Raw genomic sequence first — 24,070 nt, forward strand, 5'->3', positions numbered from 1 at the left:
AGTTCTTTTTAAAAAAAAACACCCAAAAGCGGCTGCAGATAAGGCAGTAAGAACCACACGGTGAACTGTGGCAGGAACGGGCCGTATGAACGCCTCAACGTCTTGCATGGATGATAGCCATTCGGACACCCACTGCTAATCATCTCGGAGCGAGGAACGCAGTGGTGAGCCGAAAGGGGAAAATAACTGCGCCCCTTGCAGCCATCTTATGGGCCAGCTGGGAACGCTCCTGCCCAGCACCGGAGCCACAGCCCAGAGCTGCGCCAAAAAACCCAGTGTGACGGGAAGTGTTTCCAGCATCACACGCACATGCCACAATATCGTGCATGGATAATAGCCTTTCACGTACACACAGCTAATTGTCCCAGAGCTGGGAAGGTGGAGCTGTGTGAAAAGGGGGAAGTTAACATGCCCCATTCAGCCGTCCTTACAGCAGGCTGGGAATTCACCTACATGGCCCGGCAGCCCAGAACTTCCCTTGAGGGATGGCGAGCACTTGTGATGTAGCACAACCTTCCCTCAGCAGAGGCCCAAGAAGGGCACAGCTTGGAAGAGGGACCCACTCAGAAATTCCAGGGACTATATGCCAATGCCAAAGAATTGTGGGTCAGTAGCAGAGACAATCTGTGCCAAGACTGAAATGAAGGTTTTGACTCTTTCAACAGCACTAAATCTCCAGGAACACCTGGGAGGTTTGATTATTAAAGCTGCCCTCCCTCCCTAACCGCTCAGACACATGCCCCACATTCAGGGCAGACAGCACCAACAACACACCCAAAGTTGCACAAATTGGACCCCACAAGAATTAGACCCACACACACCACAAAGACAAAGTTGAGGAGAACTGACTTGAGGGAATCCAACTGCTGGTTAGAGAAAGTTTACTCCACCAAGCCGGGAAGCTGGCTGTAAAGGGACACCCCCCTTTTCTTGGGAAGTTATGGTGTTTAGTGAATTTTCTCTGTCACTAGACTTATTGCTTTATCTGTTAGAGCTATCTTAACTCTGTTGTTCCCTGGGCCCACATTGGAAGTCTTTCGGGCTTTCTGTAATGGGCTTCTTAGGGCACTTGTTTTAAAAAAAGAGAAAAAAAGAAGGAAAAGAAAAAGAAGGGTTCCCCTTGCATACGTACTGGGCTACTGAAATGCTTAGAGGGAAGGAGTTTTAGGCCATTGAGGAACAGTCAAGAAAGCAGAGGAACCAGCTTTTCAGACAAGGGGCCTCACCCTCTGGATTTGCATATGCGCCTGATTCTGTTTGAGCACTGCCCTTCTCCGTATTATGTTCACCCAAACTCAACAAAGTCTCTGTTTTTATTTTTGGGTTTTTTTTTTTTTAATTGCTGTTTTTGCTAGCCCCATCTCCTGTCCGCCAGGCTGACTGCTCCCAGATTCTCTGGTGTCTGGTGTCAGTCTATCTGTGTTTGGAGTTTTTGATCAGCAGTCTGAGTTTTCAATCAGAGCTGCAACTGTAGTTCTCCCTCCTGGTTCCCAGCACCGATGGTCCCTAGTCCCGTGGGACTGTGCCTGGCAGGGAGGGACATGGGTCCCCTGACCACACGAAGTTACAGATTTTGCTGATCTCAGCTGTTCCACACGTTCGTGAGTCTTGTATGAAGTATGCCCCAAATCAGATTGCTCGGCGGTGTCTGATTCACGCAGTTCCTGGCTTTCTACCTACTCCCCTGCAGGAGAAACTAAAACCCACACGTCAACACTCTGCCATCTTGCCCGGCCGACCCCGCCCTTCTTTCTGATGCACGTTGAGTCCCAACCCTACCAAAAGAAAACACGTTAACAGGATTTTAAAACTCGGAAGACCTCTTATTACACATCTATTAAAACTATTATATTACTTTATTAAATTTTATTAAGTTTTAAAAATATATCAATAATTAGGGAACTCTGTATCTATCTATCTATAGGGAACAATAGCTGGTATACAGCTGGTACACCAAAAATCCTAGTAACTCCGATTATATTGGGTAGCCGTAGTATTCAGCAATTTCCATATCTTTCTCTCTTTGAACGAAAAACTGCACTTTCCCCAAAGATGTGTATTTGGCAGCATTCTCACGCTCCTGTTGAGCCTTCCTCTTCATGGCCTCACGCTCTGGTCTCTGCTCTTCTGTGATGGGCTTTGACATCACCGGCTCAGGAACATTGGGCTTTCTCCACGGAATTGGTTGAGAGGCGAAGTCTTGGAGTAGAAACTGGTTTTGAGGCTTGGGTGGGGAATGGAGTTTGTTCCCAGCAGTGGGAACAGGGTCCCGTTGGAAAGAAGTGCAAGAGGATGTTTTGTAGGGTGCAGGCCTGGAAGCAGCACACGGAGGAACACTAGGTCGGGAAGGGTTGTTTAAACCTGGCCGGGTTGGGTTGGTCAAAATTGGCCGAGCTGGTCTGGCAGAGCCTGCCCAGGATGCATTGGCAGGAGTTGGCCACGATGGATTGACGGCAGTAGGTTGTGCTGAACTGGTAGAAACAGGGCGGGCGTGGTGAGCTACAGAAAGCCGACGTGAGGCCAGAGACTGTGGCCTCCGAGGAACAGGTCGAGTTGGAGGCTTGTCTATGGTCAGAAAAGGCAAAGGTACCAACTTGACCTTCCCAGGTGGCGGCCGCTCGTATTGGGATGGAGAGGAACACTCTTTCTCAGCACTGCCTTCTGCTTTCTGGGCTTTGACTTGAGTTTTCTCCGGACCTTTTCCGTCACGTGGAGTATCCAGCCCTGGTTTGGTAGCTGGGGGTCGTCGGTGGTCCTTGGTGTTGTTTGAGTGTCCCAGGGTCTGTAAAGTAGGAAGTCCCCTTTTCTTATCAATCTTCTTCCCCAGTGCATGAAAAACCTGCACAGATTCCAGCATGTGCATGTCCAGGGCACTTCTTGGCTTTTTAAAGCTCTCTTGAATAAATTCAGGTTGATTTTTCTTCCTCTTTCTCTTGGGAATGGTTGGCTTTTCTTCCCCCTTAACTTTGTTGCCTGTCTGCTTACTTTCTTCAGGTTTCTTGGAGTTGTTTTGTCTGGACCTTTTGGTCTTTTCCTGCCCATGGCCCTGAGTTTTGCTTTTTTTGCTGGATGCTGTTTTCTGAGGTTTCCTGTTAGAAACCTTGGCAGTAAGAGCCTTGTCACTGGCTGCAGCATTGCAGACAACCGCTTCTTTCTCTAACAGGCACTCGGGGTTCTTTGGCTGGATTTTGGCCTTCGGAGCTCCACTGATAGGGTCAAAGGCTTTGTGTTTGTTCTTCCTGATTTGCTCAGAGGGACCCTTTATCACACTTGACTTTTCCTGCACCTGATTTGCTTTGATGGTGTTGGTATCTTTGGCTTTCATTGCCTTGGGACCTTTAGACTGATCAAGGTCCTTCAACGAATTGAAGAGCTGGGGGAGGTGAACATCCTCCACCACTGTAGCAATATCTGCAAGACCACTGCTAGACTCCATCCCATTTTCAAATGTCCCTTGGTCCTCAAGAACCATGCTGTTCTTTCCAAGATTAGCTTTTTCAGAACACGTCTGCTCCTCTTGGCCGAGGGGATAAATGCAGGCCAGTAGCTGGTGAATATCAGGGATTTGTATGGGGAGGAGTGGAGAATCTTGATTTTCTATTGTGACCTGGTAGGCCTCCAGAGGCTTTGAAAGCTTGGTTTTAATCTCATCCAGTTCTGTTTTTTCCTGGCTTGTAGCTGGAGGCAGTGCAAGGAGATTACCAGAATTGTTGACGGGAACTCTCATTGAAATGTCTTCAAGTTCAGATTGTGGGTTAGTCTCAAATATCTGGATATTTCTGCTGCTGCAGGACTTGGAGAATTCTGGAGTTTTTGACAGACAAAATGTCTGACTTGGAAGTTGTAATCCCAGGGAAGTCTCCATCCTCAGGGAAGTTTCCATCACTACAAAGGAATCGAGGAAAAAGTCAGGTCCTGGTAAGTGAGATGCTCCCTGTAGGCACCAACAACAGGCAAGGAATTTCTACAACTCATCATAAGCACCATGGACAGGACCATGGATTTGTAAATAGGGGGCTGCTGTTCTGGTTTTGATGAGTGATTATTTGATTTCATTGCTTCTTGGCTTTCTTTGTATAGCATAGGATTGTTATAAGTCAAATAAAGAAAGTGAATGTGATTGCAAAATTATGAAATGTTTTATAAAGCCTAGCATCCTCATGTAGGGTTGTTTCAATTCTCTCCACCTTTCACCCCGTGGAATAGGTGAGGGAGTGGAAGTCTTTCTCCAAGAATGTAAAAGCAAGGACAGATTTTGAGCCTGCTTTCTTTGGGTGGGATCTCTGAACATAAGATCTTTAATCCTGGTGTACATTAAGGAAGTGAGGGAAAGTTAAAATGACACAGTTGCAGTATGAGTTCTGAAATGCTTTCCGAAGGAGACTAAAGTGAAGGATGATAAAACGGAGTTAATTATAGCACAGTGATGCAAGGGATGTGATGATCTAGAGCAGTGAAAAATGTAGTATCCCTCAGCATGGTCTTGGGTTTCTCTTAAGCATAAAAGGCCATTACAGTGTGCCACCTATGTTAGGTATTCTTTATGTACACAGAGTCTGAAAGCATTAGAGAGCACTTAGCGAGAGTAGCAGCTAAAGTCTCAGGGCTTCAATTCTACCTGGGTGTGGGCTCACCACTTTCCTGCTGCAGATTTGACCTCCCTGCTGAATGCTGAGCTTATTCCTCTCCCTTCTTGCCCATTGTACTCACCTTGAAAATCTGCTTCTGTGATGGGTTGAGCAGACACAGAGTAATAAATTCCGGAGGTCGTGGCTAGTGGTAGGCCATTTGTGGGTTGAACCTCCTTGAGCGCCAGCACCATTTCTTGTTGAGAGGCAGACGCCCTGCCTCCTGTGTATGACATGGAGCCATAGGACTGCAGGCAGGAGCCATGGTCTCCAGCAAGTAGGGGCCCCAGTGTGCCTTGATTGTAGTAATATATCTGGCTCCCTTCCTGGTATGGAAGTGACAGGCTATTTCCTGGATTTGGATTCTGAGATGCTGTTCCCTGAACTAGGCTGGCAGACAGTGATGGATGCAGAGGGACCCTGGTATTGTTGTCTGAAGTTTGATCATATGGGGTTGACATAGGCATGGAAGAAGCAGCTGTGTCCTGATCAATGACAGTGACAGAGATGTCAGCAAGAGAAGATGACTTCTTTTCATTGCTTCCCGTGATGTCCCATTCAAGAATACCTGGATAGGAAGCAGCTGAAGTGGAGATCTGGCTCTGGCTGGAAACTCCAGACAGCATGGTTGTGCTAGAATGTTGGTAAAGGTAGGCTCTGCCCACGAGTGGTTGGGAAGAGGTGCCAGAGGCTGATGGCAGTAGCCATGCCGAGCTGACGGCTGGTGCAGGAACCCTAGGGAAGTTGTAGTCACTTCCTGTTAGGGGAGCTGCATTGCTCACCGCTGGAAGAGAGAGCTGCAGAAAATGTGGAGTTCCAAGGAAAGATGGATTTTGGAAATTTTCTGTAGGACACAAGAAAGTGATGAAAATTCACTCAGACTGATATATTTTCAGTGTATTTGAGGACCAATTATCTTAAGGTTGCCATCAGGAAACCTCTAATACCAGTATTCATTGAGATACCAAATATCAAACTTTTATAATGGTTGAAGTGCTGGAGCAGTTGGGTACTATTCTGTATTACCTACCTCTGCTCCCAACGTGGGCCTAGATGTGCAGAAGATCCAAGTAGTCTGCTTCATACACTGTTCTCTAGGCTAGAAGCAGCAACCTTCTCCCTGCCTTGTCTTCCCCTTGAGCCTGCATCACTCTGGACAATACACTATTTCCTGGATTTGAAGCTCTCTAGAACTGAAAGTCCTCAGAGAACTTCTGTCTTAACACTTATTTTATGAGTGAGGAACTTGAGACTCAGTGATGTGGGATGATGTGTTCAAGTTCTCCTGTATGTTTGCAGCGTTACCAGGTTATAGGGCCTAGGTATCCTGACTCCCTTGCCAGAGTCTTTGCTCTGAGCAGTACACTGTGAGAAACTGGGAGAGACAGAGCTTTTAACAAAGGCATGCTTTGGGTTCATTTGAATACAGTACAGCTCTTGCCATTGTAATCTTCCGAGTCTCATTTTGCTTGTGCAGTTTATATGACATTTCCTAGAATTCGTGAATAACCCAGTCCAGTTGGTAAACCCTTTTCAGGTTTGCCTTCTGCTTCTAATTCAAAATGACTACCTGAAAGGGAGTGTCTCAAAAATGTTTTTTCAAAGAAAAAAGTTATTTAATCTGTTTGAGCTTTTGGTTCCTCATCCATAAAGTGATTATAATAGTAATAATAACAATTCATGAATGATTAAAGGTGATGTATCATGTATGATGTAAATGGAGGAAGATACAATAAGTTCTAGAAAGATAGACGTAACATACTAATGATGAAAACCATGTCACAGAACTAAAAAGAAATATATAGATGTTAGTGAAACCTGAGGTACGTAGCAAGCATCAAAACATAATAAATTTTCAAATAAGGAATTTCATTACATTGCTACTCTACTCTGTTTTAGTGTATACTATTAATCCAAAGCAGCCTACCATAGAAGATGATTTGTATGAATTTCTAACTAGTACATACAAAGAAAAATATATTAATAAAAATTGCCCAGCAAGCAGCAAAATGAAGTAAATGAAAATGTATAGGTAGCCGCAGGCTATGTAGACAGATATTTCAGTAAAAACAGGTACAAAGCAGAGAGCAAAATAACAAATGTTCAAGGAATTCCATTATCTTGCTCATTCATGTCTCTGACAATCACTTGCCAAGCAAGTAAAAAAGATATTCATCCTAAAAGAAATTGATATTTCAATTTAACGTAGCCACATAACAAGCAGAAGAGAACACTTAACAAGTATCTTGAAGGTTTTTATGTTCATCCATGAAACCTAGATTATAATCATCTTCAGTATCCAGGAAAATGTTATACCCAAAGCCTAAAAAAGAATCATCACCGCTAGAATCTAAATTTTCCTTTTAATTTTAATGTAGGGAAAGCCCAAAAACCTCCATAAAATTGTTTTAGATAAATGTGGAATTAGAGACCTGGTGGATTCACTTTTTCTTCTTTGGTAGTTAAGGTCTAAGAACATGATGACAGTTGGCAAGTATGCTCTCCATTTAGTAACTTTAAAAATGAAAAGTATCCTTTCACTGAGAATTTGTCCTGATGTGAATGAGTAGACATCACCTTTTAAACTTTATTTTTAAAGGTAAAATGTCTGTTGTTAAAAAATCGGAATGAAATAAAAAGTATACACTGAAAACTGTTCTCTCCACCTCTCCTTAGATAACTATTTTATCAGTTTCTTGTTTATAGGTAGCATCATTTCTAAAGCATACTTCTAAAATGTTTTATTGGAAATTGTCAAGTGCCATGTATGTTCTAAGAGGCAATAAAAAATAACCAATTTTTTAAAAAAGTTAAAAAAAGTAAGTGTGGTTATTCTGATAAGCTATTTTCTCTGGAGGTTATCTAAGCATTTGCTGAGAGCAGCTTCATTTTTCTCTGCTCTGAGTAGATTTCACTTATGGTTCCTGCTTGAATTTTAAATCCTTGGTTCTCCTTCAACATTCCACCCTAACTACCTTTTTTTCCTTGAGAACCCACCACACACTTTCCATCTCCTGCATTCTCACATTTTCTTCTCCCTCTTGACTTCTGCTTGATAAAAACAGTCCTGAACGAACAGGGATTGGCATATCTGCCTCCTTAGATCCCAGTTCTCGCTATTCTCTCTCTTTTCTCCTGGCCTAGATGAGAAACTCCAAAACATGTGAATGTTACTTTTTGAAACAGCACAAATTTGAAATTCTACAGTTGGAATATTAGTAGAGACCGTGCGAGATGAAACAGCTTTCTTCAGTATAAATTGCCAATTTTCCACGTCGCTTAGGTCTTCTATTTCTGTTCAAGCACTTTTAAGAAGTCTATGATTTCATTTTGTTTGTGTGCCCTTTAAAACCCAATATTAGAAAAAGAAAGGACCAATGAGATCAACCAATCTAATAATCCAATATAGCAGACAAGGACATGGATTCTGAGATTCAATGACTTGTACAAAACTACGTGGCTAGTAAATGTCAAATCCAAACTGAAATTAGGTCTACCGATTTCCAGTTCAATATTTCCTCCCAGTATTCCACACTATTTTCTCTCTACTATTAAATTTAGGGGAAAATAAATCTGATGGAAAAACATTTTAAACAGTTTCTTTCCTTACCTGACATGGTCAGAGAAGAGGAAACACCACTGTGGTGACAAGGGTTGAAGAGACGATGCTAGACGGGGAATGACTGGCTGAAGCCAAAGAGAGCACGTGTCCAGTAGGAAGGGCACTGGCCACTGGTCACGTGCGATGATCTGAATTTATTTACAGACATCTCCATGGAAACCCCAAGATTCTACCAGATGGTGGGGGGTTTGGTGGGTGAATGAGGTCACAAACAGGCAATTTAAAGGTATATGATAGCCAATAGGGAGTTCAAATCCCCTGGAAGATGGGATTGGGTGGAGGGTAGGAGAGCTTTAACAGCACCTCCATGGCCGAGCCGTGAGCAGGTGAAATCCAACAAGAGAAATGTGGTTTTCCCACTTTTCCCTCAAGCTCTTAGTCTAGGAAATCAGCTCAACATTTCTTGTAAATGTTCATTAATATAATTAGCCAGTGGTTAATTACATTTTATATATTTATATATTTATATATTTATATAGTTATCCTTAGTGAGGAAAAAAAGGGACGGCTTAGGTAGAGCAATAAAAATAATTGTGAAACCACATCAGTCCATCTGAGTAGTGAACTTACCGCAGATTTTAAAGACCAAAGGAGAGGATTACAGAGGTTTTTTTGAAATGTGTTGATGAGTGCGGAGACGTTTGTTGATTGCATCTTGCAGGGAATAATGTGGTCCCAGGTTCTTCTCTGTCGGTATCTTGTTGGATCCCCCCATCCTTTAGCTGGGTTGGGCTGGGCAGGCTTGGACTTCCATCTCTCTTCTGCCTTCCTTTTATTTCCCTTCGTCTTTAGGCATTGTTTCTGAGGTAAGCCTTGATCTTGCATTCTTATGTTCAAGGACGTTACTTCATGTTAATTTCCAGCAGCAGGGGTCTTCATGGAAAGCTTGATGCTTTACTAAATGGATTCTCCCCATGAGCAGTAGACACCAGAGAGCTAGCAGAAACAGATGACTGCAAATCCTCCCTCTCGTGGCCTTTGTTCACCATTCTTTTGTCTTTGATTTTCTACCTCTGGCTCCTGAGATCAGGCAGGCATCCTTCTGTCCCAGTGTTTTATGAAACAGAGGGATTTCAGATACTTTTCCCATCCTTCCTTATAAATGTTCCCGGTGTGGCAGTTACTGTAGCCTCCTCCCCCTTACAAACAGCCACCATGGAATGTTAGGCCTCTAGGATTCTCTCTCTGCCATAGTTGGGTTCAAGGCCAGGCAACATGAAGAGGAGAAGAGAAAGAAGAGGACATTAGCAGAGAATAGAGACCAGGCAAGTTGAAGGGGCATAGGAAAAAAGTATTCACAGGGGTTTACTTGTTTCTCTAAGAAAATGCCCACTTTGCCCTCATGGTGTAAATGTTCCACTATTTTTGTATTAACAGAACTTAGACAAACCAGTAGTTTTTAAAATAAATTTCTTTATTGTGAACTTTGCCATATATACATAACAGTGATAACTTTCAAAGTACGATTTAGCATTAGTTAAGAGAACAAAGTTCAAAGAATGTCATGGGTCACCATTCCACAAGTTCAACTGTTTCCAGTATTGTAAAATATAGCATACGTACAGGAAGGTGTTAACTTTCAACGTATAACTCAACAAGCAGGTATATAGGTAATTTCAAAAATGTTATGGGTTACAGTTCCAGTTTCAGTTCTTTCCTTATTACGCAACATAGGGTATATACAGAAAGGTGAAGACTTTGAAAGCACAAGTAGCTGGAGCTCAAATTTCAAAGGATGTTACAGGCTGCAGTTCCACCATGTCATTTCCCCCCTTCCAGCTATTCCAACACCCCAGCATCTAAATATATATGTATATAATTTTATAAAGTTTCAGTATTCATAGATCTTTGTTAAATGTTATCTTGTTTGTTGCTACCCCTTCCTCTCACTTAAACTCTTTCTCCGTCTTCAGAGGTGTCTAGGCAGTGAGCCCAGTAATTTGTTCATATTGAAAAGGGCTGTTGACAGTATGGGGAAGGCGGCTGCATCTGATTGTTGTTCCTTTTTTATCATATTTTTTTATTTTAGAATTTAACATATATACATAAAAGTGATAACTTTCCAAGTGCAACTTAAAATGTAGAGAGCAAATTTCAAAGAATATTGTAGGTTAAAATTCCACAGTTTCAGGTATTTCCTTAATATGAAATATAACATACATACAAAAAAAGGTAATATCTTTCAAAGTATGATTTAACTAGTAGATTTACAGGATATTTCCAAAGTTGTTATGAGTTATAATACCATACTTTCAGTCAGTTCCTTATTGTGAAAGCTAACATATATACACAAAGGTAAAGCTTTCAAATTATAATTTAAGAAGTAGCTACAGAACAAATTTCAAAGGATGCTATGGGTTACAGTTCCACCATTTCAATTCTTTCCTTCTAGCTATTCTAATACCCTAGTAACTAAGGAAAAGATAATTATATAAAAATTGAGTATTCATAATCCTTTCTTAAATTCCATGTTGTGTGGAACGCCTTCCTCTAGTTTAATCGCTTTTCTGATCGTCAGGGATGTCTAGGCAGTGACCACCATAACGTATTCATGTTGAAAAGGGGTGTGAACTTTATGAGCAAAGGGGACATATCTAGTTGATGTTCTTTAAGAGGCTATTGCCTCTGGCAAACCAGTATTTTTTAATTTACCTAGATAGTTTGGCAACTGCCGTGAATTCTGTGCACTAAAAAGATTACTCTTCAATGTATTTTTCTCATTTTGTTTTATGTTACATTATCTACTTTGTATCATTCCTTGGTATGTTTGTAGGATATATAAAATGATTTTAAATGCTCTTGTCATCTCGGTGTTCATCTATGTGTTTTTTCTTTGTCAATGTATTTTTTGTTAATTTTTACTGTGATAAGATGTATACAACATAAAATTTCCCATTTTATCCACGTTCAAGTATACAATTCAGTGGTATTAATTATATTCACAATGTGTGCTCCCAATATCATATGCCTATACAAAACTTTTCCAGAAATTCTATACCCGTTAAACATAACTCCACATGTCATAGTCCCCGGCCCGGCAATCAGTAATCTATTTTCTGTCTCTATAAATTTGCATATTCTAATTATTTCATAGACGTGATCTAATACAATATCTGTCCTTGTGTGTGGCTGATTTCACTGAGTATCATGTCTTCAAGGTTCATGCATTTTGTAATATGTATTAGAACTTCATCCCTTTTCACAGCTGAAGACTGTGCCATTGTGTGTATATACCACATATTGTTCATACAGTTTTCTGTGGATGGGGATTTGGGTTGCTCCCACTTTTGGCTATGTGAATAATGCCACTCTGATCAGTAGTTTACAAATATCTGTTTGAGTATCTACTTTTAAATGCTCTGAGTATATGCCTAGAATTGGAATTTCTGGCTGATTCGATGATTCTTTGCTTAACTTTCTGAGGAACTGCCAAATTGTTTTCCACAGTGGCTGCCCCATTTTGACATTTCTACAATATGCAGGGGTTCCTATGTGTCTGAAACCTTGCCAACACCTATATTTTTCTTTCTTGTTTGAAATAGTAGCCATTCTAGTGGGTTTGAAATGGTGTCTTGTTGTTTTGATTTGCATTTCCCTAATGGCTAATGATGCTGAGCATATTTCACTTGCCTTGTGGCCCTTTCTGTATCTTCTTTTTTCACCTGCTTTGTGGCCTTTTGTATATCTTCTTTGGAGAAAAGTCTGTTTAAGTCCTCTGACGATTTTTAAATGTTCTTTTGTTGTGTGATTGGGAAAGCCTTGTGGATCACACTCCCTTTAACCACTGTATGGATGCATGAGTACAAAAATGGGGAAAAAAACTGGGTGAAAAATAGGGTGGCAGGGGCTATGATTTGGGTGTTGTTTTTAACTTTTATTTTTTATTATTTTTCCTTTTTCTGGTATTAGGAAACTGTTCAAAAAATAGATTGGGTTGATGAATGCACAACTGTGTGATGGTACTGTGAACAGCTGATTTTACACCACTGATGATTGTATGATACATCAGTATAGTTCTGTAAAACTGAATTAAAAAAAAAACAAAACTAGAGAAAGCTAATAAAGAAAAAAACAAACAGGAGAACCAGAAAAGGGAAAAAAGGAGGGGAATAAAACAAAACTAGGGGTTTAAGAAAGAAAAAATAGAAGCATGTCAACAGGTCAAACCACGTAAACTTCAGTTTTCTTTGCAACATAAATAAGTTTTTTAAACATGTGATTACTTCCTCAGTAAGGAGCTATTATTCACAGATCTGAAAGTGATTTTCGCAACCCATCAAACTTTGAAGAAGCAATCATTCGACAACCTACACCATCATCAAAACAAAAAAACAATGGTGTTATATAAGATGTCTGCCAAGGACCCAGGCAAGCAAACAAAATGCTGTTGACTTGTAATTTGCCTTATCCTAGAGCATCCATCAGAGTGTAAAATTAAAAAAAAAAAAAAAAAAAAAGGCTGTTGGCACCTAGTAAATTTTTAAAATGACAAAACACCAATATTCTCTGTAGTAAATTAAACCATTCTTCTTTGATTTTGTACATAGTCGCTGGATTGGTAGAAGGATAGAACTAGGAGAATTCATGCAACTTATATTGGTGGCTGTTTCCATTGTTGCCATCTTTAGGTGTAACTCTGGCTTACTTTCCAAAATATTTAGTACAGTACCTAGTAAGCAAGTCCACCAAATCCAACACTTAGTTCAATAACAGTGACATATTTTTCTCCATCACTGTTTTGCCTTGCTGAACCTGGAGTTAAGGGATAGGACAGGCCATGAAATTGAGGCTGGCATGTAACAGTGCACAAGCACCAGAGTGTGCTACACAGAGAGTTCTAAACTTTCTAAGCCCTTACATCTGAACTACCCAAACTGCAAATTCAATCACACAGCAAGCAATGATATCAATTTCTGAATCAGAATACACTGAATATCATGTATTGCCTGGAGAATCTACAGAATACTAGGTCATTTAAAAATGCCTGAGTATGAATTTTACCTCATAATTACCTCTCTACCTGGGCAGCATTTATTTGGCCGCCACTGCTTAATATAACCCAGAGGTGCTACCTTTTTTGGCAACAATATAGGTTTTCCTCAATAATTGAAATCACTTTGAGTTTGGGGACATAATTGGAAGCGAAACAGGCATGTCTCTGAAGAAGTTATGTATGTGGGGACCAAGACAAAAAGGAAATAGGGCATAATTATAAATTTTATGCCCCCCTGTTGGGATTCTCAGAAACTTTGGAATAAGTGTACAATGCATCAGCCAAATATGAAGCTTTATTTCTGAACCCTCGTTTCTATTCTATTAGTTTATTGGTCTGTCCATGTGCCAGCACCTCACTGTTTTAGTTACTGTAAGTTTGTAATAAGTTTTGAAATTGGATCATGTTAGTCCTCCAACTTTGTTCTTTTTCAAGATGGTTTTGGCTTTTTAGGGCCCCTTTTCCTTCCATATGAATTTGGTGATTGTCTTTTCCATTTTTGCAATAATATGTATTCTACGTGTGCAAGTCCTTTACATCTTTAGTTAAATTGATTCCCAGATATTGTATTTGTTTTGTTGCTATTGTGAAAAGAATTGGTTTCTTGGTTTTCTTTTTTAGATTGTTCATTGCTGGCGTGTAGAAATACCACTTTTTTTGTATGTTGATCTTGTATCCCACCGCTTTGCTGAATTTATCTGTTAGGTCTAGTAGGTTTCTTGTAGATTCTTTGTGATTTTATATATGTAGGATCATGTCATCTGTGAATAGGTATTTTACTTCTTCCCTTCCAGTTTCAATGACATTCCTTCCTTCCTTCCTTCCTTCCTTCCTTCCCTTCCCTTCCTTCGTTCCTTCGTTCCTTCCAGTAAAATGTTGAAGATCAGTGGTGAAACTGGGAATCCTTGACTTCTTCCTGTTCTTACACAGTAAGCTTTTAGTCTTTTGCCATTAAGTATGCTGTCAGCTATGGTTTATCAATGTATTTCCTTAAGGAATCCAACTTTGTAAAACATATTGCATGTCCTTTTTTCCTGATGATTGTTTATTTTGAAACATCTTGAACTAACTTGGGAAGACGGTTGCTGCAAAGGAGAGGCTAGGCCTCCCTATAATTGTGCCTAAGAGCCTCCTCCCGAATGCCTCTTTGTTGCTCAGATGTGGCCCTCTCTCTCTAGCTAAGCCAACTTGAAAGGTGAAATCACTGCCCTCCCCCCTACGTGGGATCAGACACCCAGGGGAGTGAATCTCCCTGGCAACGTGGAATATGACTCCCGGGGAGGAATGTAGACCTGGCATCGTGGAACGGAGAACATCTTCTTGACCAAAAGGGGGATGTGAAAGGAAATGAAATAAGCTTCAGTGGCAGAGAGATTCCAAAAGGAGCCGAGAGGTCACTCTGGTGGGCACTCTTACGCACAATTTAGACAACCCTTTTTAGGTTCTAAAGAATTGGGGTAGCTGGTGGTGGATACCTGAAACTATCAAACTACAACCCAGAACCCATGAATCTCGAAGACAATTGTATAAAAATGTAGCTTATGAGGGGTGACAGTGGGATTGGGAAAACCATAAGGACCACACTCCACTTTGTCTAGTTTATGGATGGATGAGTAGAAAAATAGGGGAAGGAAACAAACAGACAAAGGTACCCAGTGTTCTTTTTTACTTCAATTGCTCTTTTTCACTTTAATTATTATTCTTATTATTTTTGTGTGTGTGCTAATGAAGGTGTCAGGGATTGATTTAGGTGATGAATGTACAACTACGTAATGGTACTGTGAACAATCGAATGTACGATTTGTTTTGTATGACTGCATGGTATGTGAATATATCTCAATAAAATGAAGATTAAAAAAAAAAAGAAAAGCTTTCAAAGGATTCTATGAAAAAGGGAATTTTGGAGAGTTGTACAGTGTACCCAGGTATAAGGAACACGTGTGCAGTCAGCCCTACTTGGCCTGCCTTGCCTTTGTCTTTGTTCCCATCATTAGTGCTTTTCTGACTCACTTTTCTTATGACTGTCATAAAGTGAGCTACGGCTGGGCTGCTAATGATTTCTGTGTGGAATTGGCTACTTTGGGGGAAGAAATCATTAGATCTAATCATTTTTCTTTATGGTAAGCTTATGGAATTACTTAGATGTTTCTGGGGACTTTTCTAGTGCTGTTGAGTAGGTGATGTTCATACAAGATACCAGAGCCCCCTAGAAGATAGTCTCATGGATGGGACCTGTAAAGAAAATTAGTTTATGTGTAGGCCAGTTTTTCCTCTCTTCTGGTGATGCTTCTATGATCATGAGACATGATTTGTTTAAGGAATGGGGGTGATGTTTATCTGGGAAGAAGTTTTGAAAAGTCTTGTCTTGAGCTCAGCTTCGTACCTCAGGTGGCTTATTTCCATGATTCCGGTAAGTACTGTGAGATTAACAACATATACTAAATATCTGCAAGGCATACCTGTATCTGTTTTTTTTTTTTCTTCCTTTTTTCCTTGGAAATCAAGGGAAACCAGAGGTAACACAGGTTAGCACAGGTGGTGTAACATTGTGAGGAAGGGTAGAACCAGTTCTGGCTGGAGTAAAATCTTTACCCATTAACATTCTAAGTTCCAACACTCAATTCTACTTAAGCAAGCCCTTAATATTATGTATCTTCTCGTTCCCAGCTCTATAATGATTTTTCTCTCCCTAGTTCCAGCCCCAGCATCATCTTAACCTCTAAAATAAATGTTAAATGTAGGAGGAAGAACCTAAAGAACATTAGTCTAATACTCTGAAACTCAGCATCCAGTCTACCCTGACCTACAGTCTCTGTTCTTCTAGTTAGGGGGCTTTCTTAAAGTCCCTGAGACTCAGGGCCTGCATTTTATACCTGTTCAGACACTGAGACTTGTCTTGGTGTGACATAACCAGCCCCTCTACCCCAAGGCTCCTTATTGTTCTCCCATTGTCATTTTTTGCTTTTATTAGAGTGGAGTCCCTCAAACCTCCTCCATGGTACCTGGGGCCCTGGGGCCAGACACCAGTAGATACTGTTGGTGTCAGCAATTTAGTTTTTGGTGCTCCAAATAGCCTTTGCTCCTGTATTTTCCATTTCATCATATTATATCCTTATGAAGGAGTTCTTCTACCTCCAGATGGACTCACTCCCCTGGAAAGGCCTACTTTGCCAGTTCCCAAACTTTATGGAAATCTGTGTTGTCTAGGTCTGGTCTTTCTTGAGTCAACTATAACTGAGTTTGTTCCCATGCACAGCGTGTATCTTTCAGCAATTTGGAAGGTCAACATAGCTTTTCTAATTTCTGATAGATTTATATCGTATTTTGTATATTGTCATATCTGTAGTCATTGTACCATTTGCACTTTGTTGGCTACTATACACCTTTCAGACATTTCTTCTGTAAATTCTGAAAGAGTATTTTATGATTTAGCACCAAATTTGAATGTGCCTAATTTTAAGTTTGCAAACTAAGCTGTGCTAACATCTTTTTTTTTTTTTTTACAAATAGCAATTTACTAATATTGATCAATTCTCAATTATGTGCTAATTTTCATAATTGTAAATGCTTGTGGATTTAAAGTTGATGGTAATGCATCTGTCCTAGAAATGTTGCAGCTAATGACCATTCATACATTCATTCATTTATTCAGTAACTCTGATCTTCATTAGCTTCGGTTTACCTCTAAAATTGTAATGGAAATTACTAACCAAATACATAAAGTATTTTCAGAAATTTGTTACTAAAAATTGAAAAGAATTAGAAGAGGATAAGGGACATCATAATCTATAATTTAATCTGGAATTTAATTTCAGAACTGTTGTATGAAATGCTGACTTTTGCTGTTCTACTTGTCACAGAATTCTGAGTTTTTCTATTGATCACAAATCTGAGTCTGAAAAGGTGTGGAAAGGGTTTGAGCACCACTCATCTCTGTCATTTTTTGATGTTTGGTAAAATGTGAATACAGGCCCTATGTTGCTAGTGTGATACTTGGCATATGCAGGAACCTAACAAAAGTTTTACTGTGGTTGGGAATGTAGAGGGATACAATGTTTTTTGTATGGTTTTTAGGCAGTATCTTCCAAATTTTTAGCTTACATATCTTTCTTTTCAGCAAATCTGCATCTAGTAATTCACATATAACTGGGTGTATGAATAACGATGTTCACATCGCAGTATTGTCTGTCACAGAGGGAAAAAACCTGAAAACAAGAGTCCAGCAATATTGGGGTGATTAAGTAGATTATGGTATTTTGAATTTGGTAGTTGTAATTATTGGAATGCTTATGTGTCCATTAAGAAGAATAGAATGCATATATGTATAACTTGGGAAAATTTATGTCCAAATTACACTGTAGAACATGTACAATAAGCTATTTGGATAAAAATAGAGACATACACATTAAAATAAATATTTATATACAGTAAATACAGAATTTTGTGCATGTAAGCACGTGGACAATATCTGGAAGAACGCACAAAGAACTAGGGGAAGTGGGACTTAGCTTTTCCTTCCATGTCCTGGACTTTTTGAATTCTAAAGGACACATGCACCAACCCATCACCCTGCTCAGGGCAGAACGGCAGCCCCCCAGGTCCTGTTCACTAATCAAGCCCCTCAGGAAGCCGACATGCTGACGCCATCGCGCCGCACGAGGGCGCACGCGCAGGAGCCGGGATCCTGGGCGCTGCGTGGGTTGGTGCCCAGACGCTTCCGGTGCAGGAGCTGGTTCTCTCGGCGGGCGAGGGCCTGGCCGCTTTAGCAGTGTTGGCCTTGGGTGGGAGGCAGCTCGGGGCCTACGCGAGCCACTGGCATCATTCCCGCAGCGGCTGTCCCCAGGGAGGCGACTTTTCTAGAGGTTTCTCAGCCAGAGGGAGGGCAGAAACCACATTTTCGAAAGGTAACCTACCTTGACCTCTGGGCTCGGCGCTCAGCTCCCGCAGCTCCTGGTCCTGTGGTCTCCGCCTCTCACTCGTCTCCGCGCGCTCCAGGGTCTGCGCCTTGCCCAGAGGAATTGGCCCCCTCACTCCACCTTCCAAGGTGTCTGTGGTGTTCTGTGATTTCTCCCCATCTTTTTAAAAACGAGGCTCTGACCATTGCTCTTAGGGTGAAACTCGGAGGAACTGCTTTCACATGGGAATGTCAGTGCTGCAGTCAGCCCTTAAATGGATGGACCCCCTCAGAATTCCTCAGGTTATTTTGCCACAGCTAAGTTTGTGTGAAATAACCCAACAGTGCTGCCCCAGGTCTCAGAGGAACTCAGTTTGGATCATTTCTGCAAATCACAATTGGTGCTCTGTTATTTCCTTTTTCTTTTTTATTAAATTCATAGTTATTGAGATATATTCACGTACCATGCAGTCATACAAAACAAAGCATACATTCAGTTGTTTACAGTACCATCATATAGTTGTGCATCCATCAGCAAAATTAATTTTTGACATATTCATTACCACACACAGATAGAATAAGAGTAAAATTTAAAGTGAAACAGAAAAATTAAAGTAAAAAAGTACACTGGGTGCCTGTCTTTTTTTTTTTTCTTCCCCCATTTTTCTACTCATCCATCCATAAACGAGACAAATGGGAGTGTGGTCCATACGGCTTTCCCAGTCACATTGTCACCCCTCATAAGCTACATTTTTATACAATCGTCTTCAAGATTCATGGGTTCTGGATTGTGGTTTGATAGTTTCAGGAATTTACTGCTAGCTATTCTAATTCATTAGAACCTAAAAAGGCTTGTCTATATTGTGCAAAAGAGTGCCCACCAGAGTGACCTCTCGGCTCCTTTTGGAATCTTTCTGCCACTTAAACTTGTTTCATTTTCTTTCACATCCCCCTTTTGGTCAAGAAGATGTTCTCCATCCCACGATGCCAGGTCTACATTCTTCCCCGGGAGTCATATTCCACGTTGCCAGGGAGATTCACTCCCCTGGGTGTCTGATCCCACGTAGGGGGGAGGGCAGTGATTTCACCTTTCAAGTTGGCTTAGCTAGAGAGAGAGGGCCACATCTGAGCAACAAAGAGGCATTCGGGAGGAGGCTCTTAGGCACAATTATAGGGAGGCCTAGCCTCTCCTTTGCAGCAACCGTCTTCCCAAGGGTAAAACCTACTGTAGAGGGCTCAACCCATCAAACCACCAGTTCCCTATGTCTGTGGTCATGTTAGCAACCATCGAGGTGGGGCAGGCCAATACCCCTGCATTCTCCACAGGCTCCTCAAGGGGGCACTACATATTTTTTTCCTTGTTTTTTTTTGTTGTTGTTTGTTTTTTAACCTTTTTTTTCCTTTTTAAATCAACTGTATGGAAAAACAAAAATTAAAAAAAAACAAAAAAAAAACAAAAAAGAAAAACATACAATAAAAGAACATTTCAAAGAGACCATAACAAGGGAGTAAGAAAAAGACAACTAACCTAAGGTAACTGCTTTATTTCCCACCTGTTCCTACTTTACCCCAAGAAAGTTACATAATATAGCAACATTTCTGTGAACTTGCTCCTACTACATCCATCAGAAATTAATATGGTGTGTGAATGTAATTCAATACAACTGAATTTAATAAAAAAAAAGCAAAAAAAATTTTTAAAAACCATACAATAAAATAAAACATTTCCAACAAACCATAAGAAGGGAGTCCAACATATTCCTACTCTGCCCCAACAAAACAACCTAATATAGCCACACTTCTGTGAACTTGTTCCTACCATAGCCAGCAGAAATTAAGAGACTATAGTCATTCCTGGGCATTCTCAAAACATTAAATTTACCCACAATAGCTTATCTGTTCTTATTGGGTTATCTTTCCTCCTTCATTAATTGCTCTCTCTCGCTAGTTCCCCTACATTCTACATTATAAACCATTTATTTTAGGAGTGTGTTGTTTAACCTCCAGGTGTTTGTGAATTTTCTAAGTCACTGATGGTTATTGACTTCTAATTGTATTCCATTGTTGTCAGAGAATGTGCTCTGAATAATTTCAATTTTTTTTTAAATTTATTGAGGCTTGTTTTATGTCCCAGCATATTGTCTATTCTGGAGAAAGTTCCATAATCACTAAAGAAGAAGTGTATCCTCGTGATTTGGGATGTAATGTTCTATGTGTGTCTGTTAAATCCAGTTCATTTATCCAATTCTTTAGGTTTTCAGTTTCCTTATTGGTCTTCTGTCTGGTTGATCTGTCTATAGGAGCGAGTGATGTGTTGAAATCTCCCACAGTTATCGTGGAAACATCCATTGCTTCCTTCAGTTTTGCCAGTGTTTGTCTCATGTATTTTGTGGCACCATGATTGGGTGCATAAATATTTATGATTGTTATTTCTTCTTGTTGTATTGCTCCTTTTATTAGTATGTAGTGGCCTTCTTTGTTTCTCATAACGTCCATGCATTTAAAGTCTGCTTTATCTGAGATGACTATCGCTACTCCTGCTTTGTTTTAGGTGTAGCTTGCATGAAATATTTTTTCCATCCTTTCACTTTCAATTTCTTTGTGTCCCTGTGTCTAAAATGAGTCTCTTGTATACAGCATACTGATGGCTCATATTGTTTGATCCATTCTACCAATCTGTATCTTTTAATTGGGGGGTTTATCCATTTATATTCAGTGTTATTACTGTGAAGGCATTTCTTGAATCAGCCATCCTATCCTTTGGTTTATGTTTGTCAGATATATTTTTTCCCTCTCTCTCTTATTTGTCCTTTAATGAACCAATATTGAATCTCTTTAGTACTGATCCTTTCTCCATATTTCTCTCTGCTTTCTTTGTTTCTCTGTCGGTAGGCCTCCCTTTAGTATCTGAAGTAGGGCAGATCTTTTATTAGCAAAATCTCTCAGCGTTTGTTTGTCTGTGAAAAATTTAAGCTCTCCCTCAAATTTGAAGGACAGCTTTGCTGGATAAGGTATTCTTGGTTGGAAATTTTTCTCTCCCAGGATTTTAAATATGTCATGCCACTGCCTTCTCGCCTCCATGGTGGCTGCTGAGTAGTCACTACTTATTCTTATGTTGTTTCCTTTGTATGTGCTCAATTGCTTTTGTCTTGCTTTCAGAACTTGCTCCTTCTCGGTATTTGACAGTGTGATCAGAATATGTCTTGGAGTGGGTTTATTTGGATTTATTCTATTTGGAGTTCACTGGGCATTTATGCTTTGTGTATTTATATTGTGTAGAAGGTTTGGGAAGTTTTCCCCAACAATTTCTTTGAATACTCTTCATAGACCTTTACCCTTCTCTTCTCCTGGGACACCAATGAGTCTTATATTTGGACGTTTTATTTTATCTATCATCTCTCTGAGGTCCATTTTGATTTTTCAGTTTTTTTTCCCATGCTTTCTTTTGTTCTTTCATTTTCCATTCTGTGGCCCTTGAGGTCACTGATTCATTATTCAGCTTCCTCTAGTCTTGTACTATGAGTATCCAGAATCTTTTTAATTTGTTCAGCAGTTTCTTTATTTCCATAGGATCATCTATTTTTTTATTTACTCTTGCAATTTCATTTTTATGCTCTTCTAGGGTCTTCTTCATGTCCTTTATATCCTGTGCCATGTTCTTGTTGATTGTCTTCAGTTCTTTGAGTAATTTCTTCAAGTACTGTGTCTCCTCTGATCTTTTGATTTGAGTATTTGGGTTTGGGTTATCCATATCATCTGGTTTTTTCATATGCTTTAAAATTTTCTGTTGTTTTTGGCCTCTTGGCATTTGCTTTACTTGATAGGGTTCTTTTGGGATATGTAGGATTATTCAAAGACTAAGCTCTAATTTGTGAGATCTACAGCTTCGTGGAGTACACTCTCTAAGTAACCAGCAGATGGCATCCGCAAGTCACCTATTCCCCTCAAGTCAGTTCTCTCCAGCTTTGTCTTTGTGGTGTTTGGGGGTCTGATTCTTGTGGGGTTCCAATTGGTGCACCAAGTTTGCTTGTGTTGTTGGTGCTGTCCCCACTAAATGTGGGGTGTGTTTCTGAGCGATTAGGGAGGGAGGGCAGCTTTAATAATCAAACCTCCCAGGTGTTCCTGGAGATTTAATTCTGTTGAAAGAGTCAAAACCTTCATTTCAGTCTCACCACAGATTGTCTCTGCCACTGACCCCCAATTCCTTGGCCGTGGCGTATGGTCTCTGGTATTTCCGAGTGGGACCCTCTTCCAAGCTGTGCCCTTCTAAGGCCTCTGCCCAGGGACGGTTGTTCTACGTCACAAGTGTGCGCCATCCCTCAAGGGAAATTCTGAGCTGCCGGGCCACGTAAGGGTGTTCCCAGCCTGCTGTAAGGATGGCTGTATGGGGCGTGTTAATTTCCCCTTTTTCGCACAGCTCTGCCTTCCCAGCTCCGGGGCAATTAGCTGTGGGTGGGTGAAAGGCTATTGTCCATGCCTGATGTTGTGGCGTGTGCACGTTTTACTGGAAACAATTCTGTCGCGCTGGGTAGTTTGGTGCAGCTCTGGGCTGTGGCTCTGCCACTGGGCAGGAGCGTTCCCAGCCCACCAGGAAGATGGCTGCAAGGGGCGTGGTTGTTTTCCCCTTTTGGCTCACCTCTGCCTGCCTGGCTCTGAGACAATTAGCAGCGGGTGCGCGAAAGGCTGTCTTCCACGCCAGATGTTGAGGCGTTCACACAGCCCGTTCCTGCCACGCTTCACTGTGCGGTTCTCGCTGCCATATCTGCAGCCACTTTTGGGTTTTTTAAAAAAGATCTAGTGCGCCTCCAAACGCCAACCCACGGTTTCTCCACACCATGGGTGCCAGAGATTCAGCAGGCTTACTCAGTCATTTCAGAACGCAGACTCCCTGTTTCACCAATTGCACGGTCTCTGTGGATTTAGCAGACCTTTTCCATCTGGTGCATCGCTGGAACTGGTGTTCTGGGTCACTTTCTGGTTTTTACCTAGTGTTTTTCACGGAGATGTTTTTTTGCCCTGTCTCTCCTAGCTGCCATCTTAGGATCTCTCTCTGTTATTTCCTAAGAGTTCTGTTTTAAGAGCTTTGAGACTTTGCTCATATGTACAGTGAATTCCTTTTAGTTCTGAGACCTTCCTCTCCATCTCATCCCTCACTAAGTCCCCTTCATTTCCTGTCCTGAATGTCTTTTGAGGCTCTCAACTTTTCTCCGTGTACTCATCAGCACCCTGGTACAGGTCTTGTCTAACACATTGGTGTTGAGTCCTAATAGTGTCTCTGTGTCCACTCTTGTTTCCTTCCAATCCATTCTTCACCCAAGGGCCCAAGAAATCTTTTTAAAAGGTAAACTGGAACATTGCTCATAAACAGCCTACCATTGTTTTGAGAATAAAAGCAAACTCCTTGCAGTGCCCTGTAATAGAACGCTCTTGTACTACTTTTGCCATCTTTTTCTTTGCTTCTGATATACTCACTCAGCACAGGCTGTTCTTTCTTCTTGAAGTGCTCTTCATACTTCACACCTTACTTTTGCCTAGTTAACTCTAACTCATCCTGCAGAAGCCTGCTCAAATTTTCCATTTCATTTATTACTTGCATTATTAGGTGACATTCACAAGCCCTTTTCTATTGAATGTTCCTTACTGATTGTATGTGATGGCATCACTTGGTTGGAGGAAAAATGTAAACTATGAAGAGAAAGAATTGAACAGACTGTTCCAGTCAGCATGTTTAAAGGGCACCTTAGTGTTCAGTACTGAGTTGGATGTTATCAGGAATAAAGAAGTTCTGGCCATCTGGTTTTATATATTCTTTTTTTTTGGATTCTTTTGCACTGTTTTGTTTCCCTATATCTTTTAACATAGGAAACAGGAAGAAGGGAAGGGTGGGTTGTTTTGCAGCAATATACAAAGCAGAGAGAAAAGGGGCCATCCTG

The 24,070-nt window shown here is 40.8% G+C and overlaps 1 protein-coding gene and 1 pseudogene across 1 annotated transcript in view; one reads left to right on the top strand and one right to left on the bottom strand.

The window, feature by feature from the left end:
- DUSP11 (dual specificity phosphatase 11) overlaps positions 1–24,070 on the top strand; it is a 227,357-nt gene that overhangs the window by 28,201 nt on the left and 175,086 nt on the right. The gene's annotated exons all lie outside the window — the stretch shown is intronic.
- LOC119512852 lies at positions 1,905–22,453 on the bottom strand (annotated as a pseudogene).

Source organism: Choloepus didactylus, chromosome 17 (assembly GCF_015220235.1).
Source record: "Choloepus didactylus isolate mChoDid1 chromosome 17, mChoDid1.pri, whole genome shotgun sequence".
Taxonomy (NCBI): Eukaryota; Metazoa; Chordata; class Mammalia; order Pilosa; family Megalonychidae; genus Choloepus; species Choloepus didactylus.